The 10,181-nt window shown below is 50.1% G+C and overlaps 1 long non-coding RNA gene across 1 annotated transcript; it reads left to right on the top strand.

Annotated features, from left to right (window-relative positions):
- The first annotated feature begins 4,224 nt into the window (after positions 1-4,224).
- LOC143484559 (uncharacterized) lies at positions 4,225-7,296 on the top strand. Its single transcript, XR_013122662.1, has 3 exons — positions 4,225-4,424; positions 4,609-4,699; positions 7,260-7,296. It is a non-coding gene; the product is annotated as an uncharacterized LOC143484559 (long non-coding RNA).
- The last annotated feature ends 2,885 nt before the right edge of the window (positions 7,297-10,181 follow it).

Here is a 10,181-nt window from a genome sequence, read left to right as displayed (position 1 = left end):
AATAAGTTAGCTAGTCAGGGGGGCCCTACAGTGGGCTGCAGTGGGAGGGGCCCAAGGCAATTGCCTAGGAACGCCTCTATGCAAAGACCGCCTCTGCGTCCGAGCACAAGCCCCTGGATCTCCTGCGGCCTCCAGCCAGCCTGGTCTCCCACCTTATTGGTTGGAGTCGACACCTGGGAAATAGCGGATGAGACGCTGAGCCGCCCACAGCTGAGTGTCTGTCGTCTGACTCCAAGCAAAGGTCACTCTCCATGCCCTTCCGGACGTGACCTCGTCCACTTCGTCTGTGAGGTGAGACCCCGGCAGCACCCTCCTTCTCCACCTTCTCCACCTTCTCCTCCTTCTCCTCCTTATCTCTCTCCGCCATTTCGAGCACCCATGGCGCTCTGCGGTGGCCCTCCTGCCAGCCCATATCTAATATTTTCTGAAGGACGTCGAGAGCCTTCAATACCCCCCCAACCCAACCTGCCTCCTTTTTCGAATCCGATAACGGAATCCACGCGCGTCGGGCCGCCCCCGTCGTTCTGGATCAATACTGTCAACAGGAGCCCGCAAGACTGTGTGTGAGGGTGTGTGTGTGTATGTGCGTGTGTGTGTGTGTGTGTACACAGAGACACTTTTATTGATGTGCATTTCCAGCTTAAGCTCGGCAGGAAATCGGGACGGTGGGGGGGGTGTGTGACATGGACCAGAAAGGCGAAGGTTGTGGCTGCTCTCACTATGGTGCAGGGGTGATTGAATCCAGAGCAAACCCCTCAGCCTCTCTGATTAAACACCGTAAGGCCATGCCGAGGTATTCAGACCTTGAAACCTTCAGTCCGTCAGTCCTTGCCTGATGAGACCTCCAAAACTTCTCTTGAGTCAGAAGGGTGGAGGTCCAACCATCAGGAACTGTAGTGAAGGGGTCACACGTTTCTGCATCCTTGCTGAGATTCTACTGGTTACTACGAGATTCCTTCCCAGGACACCAGTGTTGAGAGCTGTGTCCTGGAGACCCACCACCCAGCAGAGTGGAGTTCCTGCCCTAACCAGGCACACCTGAGTTTAATCGTCCATGTGACTTTTCTCAGCAGGAGCAGGTGTGATAGGCCAGTTGGAACAACACTTGATGTCACATGACTCAGGGCTGATGGGACTCTTGGGTCTTGTTAATAGGCTAATGAATGTTGCTGAGTGCCTTGAATGTGAAATCAACATACTGAAGTATAAGAATATCAATGCGAAATGCAATAGAAAACCTATTAGGAAACGTGTGCAGTTTGGAAAATGTAAGTGCTGACACTTCTGTGTTTTAGCTAAATTGTTTGAAACCCCATTTTTGAGGGAATCAAACAGTTGGAAATCAATTTTCAATGAACCTAGCTAAAGCCTAATTTGAAGTAAGCCTGCCTGCTCTGGTGTAAGTCTACTTTACTACATCTCTCTAATAAATTCTATTTCCATAGGTTACTATTAATATCAGCATATGACTATCAAATCAGCCAGTTTCTCTCAGATAATGACTTGTTGTTATTTGGAAAGAGACGTAGGAGGAGAAGTGGAGATTTAGATGTGATTTTGCTTTTTTTTTTTTTTTTTCAATTCAGTACAGTTTGTCCCGAAACCCAACACGCTTTCTGAAGCCCACCCACATGCCATGCTCTCATCATGAGAGAAGACTCTCAAGTACTCACACACACACACACACTCACACATGCGCGCATGCTCACACACACACATACACCCCAAATGAACCCAGAAGCTGCATGTGGGAGAGTTGGATGGCGTGCGTGTGCTTCTGAAGAGCCCGCGTTTCACTTGACGAGGTTTATTTCTGTCTCCTGTTCACAGCTCCTATATTCTGTCATGGTTTGAATCTCTGGTCAGCCCAAAGGAAAAGCTGAAAAAAGTTTTTGATCACGCCACGGTTTGTACCCGTTTGTTTTGTGTGTGTGTGCATATATATGTGTTTGTTTATGTGTGTGTTTCTGATTGTTTTTCGGTGTGTGAGGCTTTGAGCACTGTTTTTACTGTTTCGCTGAGTTGGGCAGTATGGAAACAAATGAACTCAAGAACCCGACAAGAAGAGATCAAACTGTCACTTATGCTGCACATTAATATCCTGATATCATGTGCAGGTCCTACACACTCTTATTCCAGCCAATATCAGACAACTCCAAAACACTAGTTTGTCATAACTAGTGAAAAGACAAAGTTGTCATTGCAAGTTGCGTGGAGTGAGAAACAGATGATGATTATGGGTTGTCGGCTTTACACATAGGAAGAGAGAGAGCGAGAAGGAAAGACAGTGTGTGTGTGTGTGTGTGTGTGTGTGTGTGTGTGTGTGTGTGTGTGTGTGTGTGTGTGTGTGTGTGTGATGGATGAGCCAGAAGGTGAGAAAGAATGATGCTTCCTTCATTGTGCCTTGTGCTATCCTCTGTAGGACAGATGTGTATAACTCATCTGTGTGATTGATAGTTATGTCTGACCTGTAGGACTGACCTGAACGTCTGATCTGAACGTCTGATCTGAACGTCTGATCTGTAGGACTGATCTACTGTATAGTACTGATCTGGCCAACAAAAAAATAGAAATGTTCAAGAGGAATATGCAAAATATGTAGACGGGGGGTCGTAGACAGGGGGGGGTCGGCAGGACAGATCCGGGGTGGGGAAACCAATGCGTGGGGCCGGGACACCTGACGAACAAACAAGGAACGACGACGCGATAACAGGACGACAAGGAAACCGAGTTACCAAAGTCCAATAAGATAGGTGGAACCAAAAGGGGGGCGGAGACTAGACCGGACCAAGGACCAACAAACAAAGACACACGAAAGGAAAAGAAACAGACGCCAGGGTAACAGAAGTCAGGGTAACAGACGCCAGGGTAACAGAAGTCAGGGTAACAGGCGCCAGGGTAACAGACGTCAGGGAGGGTATTTTTAAGGTGGTTGGTAGTTTGTGAAGTGTATGTGAAATTTGTCGTGCCTCCTTATTTATTAGTCATAGTTGTAGGGAAGCGCATCATTGTGGAATTACCATTCTAAAAGGACCTGCTGGGTTCTTTACATTGGTGTTAGTATCATGGATATGCAGATTAGAAGGTTTACCAGAAGGCTTCCTCAAGCCATTGCACACGTGCTCCAGTGGAGGCCAGCGGGGCTCCAGATGCCCCGGGGGGCCCGTAACTCCCCGCCGCTCCATCCTGCGCCAGCCGACTCACTTTGGCTCTGTGTCACGGCGCCCAGGGGCCGGGCTCCGGTGCGTCTCCCGCCCTGCGGAGGTCAGTCGCAACGCACCTGGCTGCCTCGTTTAGATGGTCATAGCGTGCTGAAGCTATAACAGTCTGTAGTGTCCAATCCTTCATGCTGGTTTAGTTATATTGTCCTATAAATGTAGGCCAGGCTGCTCCTCATCATGGGCCAGAGTATCTACCCAGGGCTTAGGACTATACATGCTGATCTAGGATCAGGGACTTTGTGCCAATATAAACACATTCATCAGAATATAAAAGGAAAGGCTGATCTGAGGTCTGTTCCTTGGTGGCTGGTCTATGAACCCCAGCGGGTCCTTAAGAGACCCGTATCTGCGCAGTCAGTTGAAATGCTTTGTTGTGTTCATGTATTAGATGAGGTTTGTTTCCGTTACAGTCACTTTGGTTTTCCTGTTTGGATTAAGGAGAAAGAAGGGGAGCATTATCACTCCTAATCACTCCCGATCACTCCTAATCACCACGCCAGGGCCACACACACATTGGGAGCTTACAGTGTGTTGGAGGAACAGCCTGAGGAAGGGAAGACTCCTGCATCCAGTCGATAAACACACACACTTGCACACACTCTGCGCACAACAAACACACACAAACACAAATACACCCCAGTGCGCACACACTCCAGTCTGACGACACCCACAAATAGCAACTAAACTGTGACTAGACATTCACACAGATTGAGAACACACACGCACGCAAACACACACATGTGCACATGTACACCCTCACATGCCTACCTCATCACAATCCTCTAGGCTCAGACTGGAAGCTTTGTGCATATTTGTGTATATGTTCAGATGTGAGTATCTGTGTGTGCATGTGTGTGTGTGTGTGTGTGTGTGTGTGTGTGTGTGTGTGTGTGTGTGTAAACCCACAGTAAGACACAACATTCCTCACTGAAAATTGTGCTCAACAGATTCAGAGCCTGTGGACAAGTACAGTGACTGCTGGTCGCTCAGGCAGGCTGCCACGGCAACGCTGGTGCATCCCCTGTCTCCAGGCTTCCTGTTGAATGATGCCCTTTGCTCCGCCTCCCCATAAACCAAACCAACCTTTAATCATTATGACAAACCAGACACTGCTGGCTTGGCTGTTAGCGTTAGCTCTGCCCACAAAGCACAGGCGCGCTCCCAGGACGGGGATCGAATGGCAGTCGTACCATCCTGCATATGGTCAGTATTCCAGAGGGAGGAGGGGCTGGGAGGTTAGGACTAGACAGTAGGGTTCATACTCTGTTCTTTTACCACTTCATCCGGTGCCATTAAACATGGAGTGAATATCTATCTATCTATCTATCTATCTATCTATCTATCTATCTATCTATCTATCTATCTATCTATCTATCTATCTATCTAGTGGCTGCACATTCAGGACAGAAGAAGAGGAGAGGGGGAGATGTGGTCAGAGATGTGGTCAGAGATGTGGTCTCGAGGCCCAGCGCTGTACAGTAGGTCATCAGGCCCTGTTTGGGTTCCCCGTGTGTCTCTGTGGATGCTGATGAAGCGTGAACGGGAAGCATTAGCTGAAGTTCATGTCTGCGTCTGCTCTGCGGAGGGAGGCGCTCAGGGGGCTTATGGATTTTTTGTGTGAAGTTTATCCGCTTTGGTTCAGATGTGACATTTTGGGATGGACAGCGGCAACTCAGTCAATAATGTCTAGGATGGTCTAACATATGTGGCTGAAAATGTACAGTATTGATGGAGGTGGGTGTCAGGTTGGGGGGTATAGGTTTGGGATGCAGTGAAACACACATACACACGCGCACGCACACACCAACACGCACCACCCAGCATTCAGCATTCAACTTTTCCACATGTGAACGGCTGATGCCGGTCTAAGTTCCTCCTTTCAGGGTTCATCACTCCGAACAAAACGACTGACTCCCTCCGCCGCGAGGCCTCGCTCCGCCTAGACAGAGCTACGTGGGCCGATCGGAGTTCAAAGGAAACAAAACAGCACTCGCCCCCGCGCACCTGTGCAGGGCCGCCTGCAGAGAGCGGGTGCTTTCATCCGCTCGGAGCGCTCACCTTTCCCTCTCTCCCGCGCCCTCCTCTGCTCCCTCGCTCCTGTCGTTCTGCGGCAACGCTGGACCGGGTGACGACAGAGCGACCAAAGAAGAAAATATTTTAAAACTGCACTGTGACAAAGCCGTGGCTTTAATGAGCGACTGTGGTGCGCTGTCGTGTACGCCGCCTGACTGAACCGCTGTGGACTTTAGTGACAGCATGTTTGCTAATAGGTTTGGGAGTGAAGGATGCATGTGTGAGTGAAGAGGGCAAGTGTCAAGGTGGTCTGTCTGCGTCGGAGTGAAGACGGCAGGTCTTGCGTTGAGGTAGTCTGTCTATGTTGGTGTAAAGAGGGCATTTGTTGAGGTGGTCTATCTGTGTTGGTGTAAAGAGGGCATTTGTTGAGGTGGTCTATCTGTGTTGGTGTAAAGAGGGCATTTGTTGAGGTGGTCTATCTGTGTTGGTGTAAAGAGGGCATTTGTTGAGGTGGTCTATCTGTGTTGGTGTAAAGAGGGCATTTGTTGAGGTGGTCTATTTGTGTTGGTGTAAAGAGGGCATTTGTTGAGGTGGTCTATCTGTGTTGGTGTAAAGAAAGCATTTGTCAAGGTGGTCTGTCTGTGTTGTTGTAAAGAGGGCATTTGTTGAGGTGGTCTATCTGTTGGTGTAAAGAGGGCATTTGTTGAAGTGGTCTATCTGTGTTGTGTAAAGAGGGCATTTGTTGAGGTGGTCAATCTTTGTTTGTGTAAAGAGGGCATTTTCTTGAGGTGGTCTATCTGTGTTGGTGTAAAGAGGGCATTTGTTGAGGTGGTCTTTCTGTGTTGGTGTAAAGAGGGCATTTGTTGAGGTGGTCTATTTGTGTTGGTGTAAAGAGGGCATTTGTTGAGGTGGTCTATCTGTGTTGGTGTAAAGAGAGCATTTGTCAAGGTGGTCTGTCTGTGTTGTTGTAAAGAGGGCATTTGTTGAGGTGGTCTATCTGTTGGTGTAAAGAGGGCATTTGTTGAAGTGGTCTATCTGTGTTGGTGTAAAGAGGGCATTTGTTGAGGTGGTCTATCTTTGTTTGTGTAAAGAGGGCATTTGTTGAGGTGGTCTATCTGTGTTGGTGTAAAGAGGGCATTTGTTGAGGTGGTCTATCTGTGTTGGTGTAAAGAGGGCATTTGTTGAGGTGGTATATTTGTGTTGGTGTAAAGAGGGCATTTGTTGAGGTGGTCTATCTGTGTTGGTGTAAAGAGAGCATTTGTCAAGGTGGTCTGTCTGTGTTGTTGTAAAGAGGGCTATGTTGAGGTGGGGTTTTTGTGTTGGTGTAAAGAGGGCATTTGTTGAGGTGGTCTGTGTGTTGGTGTAAAGAGGGCATTTGTTGAGGTGGTCTATCTGTGTTAGTGTAAAGAGGGCATTTGATGAGGTGGTCTATCTGTTGGTGTAAAGAGGGCATTTGTTGAGGTGGTCTAACTGTTGGTGAAAAAAGGGCATTTGTTGAGGTAGTCTATCTGTGTTGGTATAAAGAGGGCATTTGTTGAGGTGGTCTGTCTGTGTTGGTATAAAGAGGGCATTTGTTGAGGTGGTCTGTCTGTGTCGGTGTGGTGAGGGGCCGCTGAGCAGAAAAGTGCAGCACAGGTCGAGCACTCGAGCGACGTGTGGAGGGTTCAAAGGTCAACAACGCTGTGCATCTGACACACTGTTGATTTCAAGGTACTTCAGTTTGTCACAACAGTTTATATCTCTGTCCATGCTGTCTTCCTCTGTCTGACTGCCTCATTTTATGCCTGTGTCTCTCAATCTCATGCTGTCTGGTTTTGTGTCTCTCCCCATTCTCTCTCTCTCTCTCTCTCTCTCCTCTCTACCTCCCCTCTCTCTCTATCTCTACCCCACCTCTCTCCCTCTCCCCTGTGCACCTTTTTCCCTGTTCTCTTTCCCCTTCTCTCCCCCCTCTCCCTCTCTCTCTCTCTCTCTCTCTCTCTCTCTCTCCCCCTCTCAGTCCTTAATTGTGTTTTGATGTTCCTGCAGACTTGTGATGGAGCTCCAGCCTCAGCTGGCAAAGCACAGCAGACAGTTGTCCAGTCATATGCATCAAGTGAGCTTTCACTTTATTTCAGCAAACACACACACACACACACACACAGGACAAATGCACACACAGCACTGCTGTTATTCATCCCCTAAACATCGAGCTTCTTTCTCTTTTCACACCAGTTCAGAACCCTTCGCACGCACACAAGCACATACATGCATCCCCCAAAACCAGTAACACCATCAGTGAGCTTTGTCCTTCAACCCCCGACGCTCCCTCCTGCCATGTGACGGTGGGGGTGTAATGGGGTTCGCGTGTCTGAGCGGCACGTGGTTTTACCCGTCCTCCGCCGGACCCCTGCCCTCCCGCACTCAGTCGGGGGAAGTAAATATTTGCACGCAATACTGAACTGCTGAGGGTTGTGTTCGACCCACCGGTTTCTGCAGCATAAAATATTCATTGCCACCAAGAGTGTGTGTGTGTGTGTGTGTGTTTGTGTGTGTTTACCTAGGTGTGAGTGTGTGTTTGCGTGCGAAAGAGGGAGAGAATACTGTAAACACTTGTATGAGAGACAGCAAGACCTTGATTGAGGGAGAAGAGCTCTAAATCGAGCCTGACAGAGGGAGGAAGACGTCGGCAGATCCGGCGTGATCGAGAGCGGCTGGCGACGAAGAGAGCCGGCACCAGACTCAGAGGTGTTCCCAGCAGACCAGGCAGGGCACCAGACTCAGAGGTGTTCCCAGCAGACCAGGCAGGGCACCAGACTCCGACTCCGAGGTGTTCTTCCCAGCAGGCCGATCGTTTCTGGGTTTGGGGTTTTTGATTTGGGGTTTTTTTTTTTGTTTTTTTGTCTTCTTCTGCGGTTCGATCGCGGGCGATAGTTTGGAGGCGGGCTGGAGCCGTAGGGCGGCGCTCTGGGGGAGCCGGGGCCCCGCCCACTCCAGCAGCCCCGCCTACGCCCGCATGAAGCAGGCCTACATACATTCATGTACCTTTAGCATCCATTCCTCTGGGACTTTTATTTTTTATTTAAATTTCGGCACCATATGTGTGTAGTTTTATCAGAATATAGTGAAACAGGGAGCACATCCACCTTCAGACATTCACTCCACCCAGCGCCAGGCAGCCGAGGCTAAAGTGGTGGTGTGTGCGGATGGTGGTGTTGCCCCTCGAGAAGCACGTTTTCAGAACACGCACATGCACACGTGCACGGACAGCGGCCCTCTGGAGGGGCCGTAAGATGCAGTGTGCACCAGGGAGTATTTTTAGACCTGCTAGCATAGCGTGACGTCGGCTAGGGGAATGGGAGTGGGTAGCTGTCATTGCTAAGCAGGACACTGGCTCAATCTACAGCCACAGCTTGGCTACGTGTGCACGCGTGTGCCTGTATGCAGTCTCAGGCTTACCATGAGGGAAGGGAGCTTAGCGTATCCCTTAGTGACATACATACGCACATATACACACATACATCCGACCACTGCTGGGAGTCTGAACATGGAGCGTCCTCTGGTAGTGCTAATCAGACATACACGGACATGCTGGCTAACGTCATGCATCATAATCTTCCCATAATGCCGCTGCTACTGCGGGGGGGGGCACATTTCAAAACCGGGTGCCCTTTGATGTCACACTGACTGCGCGGATTGAAAGAATGCTATTGTGAATATGTCTGTGTGTGTGTGTGTGTGTGTGTGTGTGTGTGTGCACGTCTTGCATTTTCCCATTCAGCTGTTGCCCAGATTTGCATGTGTGTGCTAACACATCCCCTTCCTAAACATTCTAGCCCTGCTTCCATTCCTGCCTTTCTTCGTCTGCTGGAGCCCTGATTCTGTTGCTCCAGCCTCCCCCGCCCGTTCCCCCGGGAGGGTGATCACACAGCAGCCCGGTGGCGGGGGCCTGGCCGTGTCCGCGGGGACTGCAGGCTCGGCTCGGTCCTGGCAGTGAGGCACGGCTCCGCTGTGGGCTCCTCCCTCCGCTAACGAGCGTGGTAATTGCTTTTTCACAGGCCGCTGTTGTTTCTCGTTGCGGGCGGCTCGTGCTGGACGTCGTTCAGGTTCCGCATTAGCCGCACGTGTGCGTGTGTGTGTTTCTGTGAGTGTACTCGTGGGCTTGTGTGTAATTGTGAATGCGTCTGTGTGTTTATGGGCATGCTTGTGTGAGTTTGCATTAGTTTATGTATATGTGTGTGGTGACTGTAACTGAGTGTGTCTGTCTGTTTATGGGCCTCTTTGTGTGAGTTTGTATTAGTTTATGCGTCTACGTGTGTGTGTGTGGTGAAGTGTGTGCTGTATTTATGTGTGTGTGGTGAAGTGTGTACTGTATGTGTGTGTGGTGAAGTGTGTGCTGTATGTGTGTGTGTGGTGAAGTGTGTACTGTATGTGTGTGTGTGTGTGTGTGTGTGTTTGCAAGAGCCGCCTGACCGGCGCTGTGCTCTATCGCCCCACGCCCCCCCCCCCCCCCCCCCCCCCACCCCGCTCACTGTCGCGCCACAAAATATATGGCACCGACGTCCAATTAGGCCCGTGGTGCTTCCCCAGAATCCTCCAGCAGAAATCAATAGTCATTCCCGGACTTGATTATACAAAAAAAACGCTCCATCTATCTGCTTTGCAACTCCTGTGGCATCGCTCCAAAAGTCCTCCATCTATGGACGCGTCCGTTCTCTCCCCCCACAGCATGATGGGGCCATAACTGGTGAACGATGACGGCCGGAGACATCGTCCCACTCCCCCCCCCCCCCCCCCCCCCTCCACCCCGAGACCCGCACGTCCCTGGATGGGATTAGGAAGCTATTGGCACATTCGTAATTTCCCCGCTGAAGAGGGAAGAGAGGAGGGATGTAGAAGAGAATACGAAATCGAGGTGTGTGTGTGTGTGTGTGTGTGTGTGTGTGTGTGTGTGTGTGTGTGTGCATGCAT

Source organism: Brachyhypopomus gauderio, chromosome 20 (assembly GCF_052324685.1).
Source record: "Brachyhypopomus gauderio isolate BG-103 chromosome 20, BGAUD_0.2, whole genome shotgun sequence".
Lineage (NCBI taxonomy): Eukaryota > Metazoa > Chordata > Actinopteri > Gymnotiformes > Hypopomidae > Brachyhypopomus > Brachyhypopomus gauderio.
This window is presented reverse-complemented; position numbering and strand designations above follow the sequence as displayed.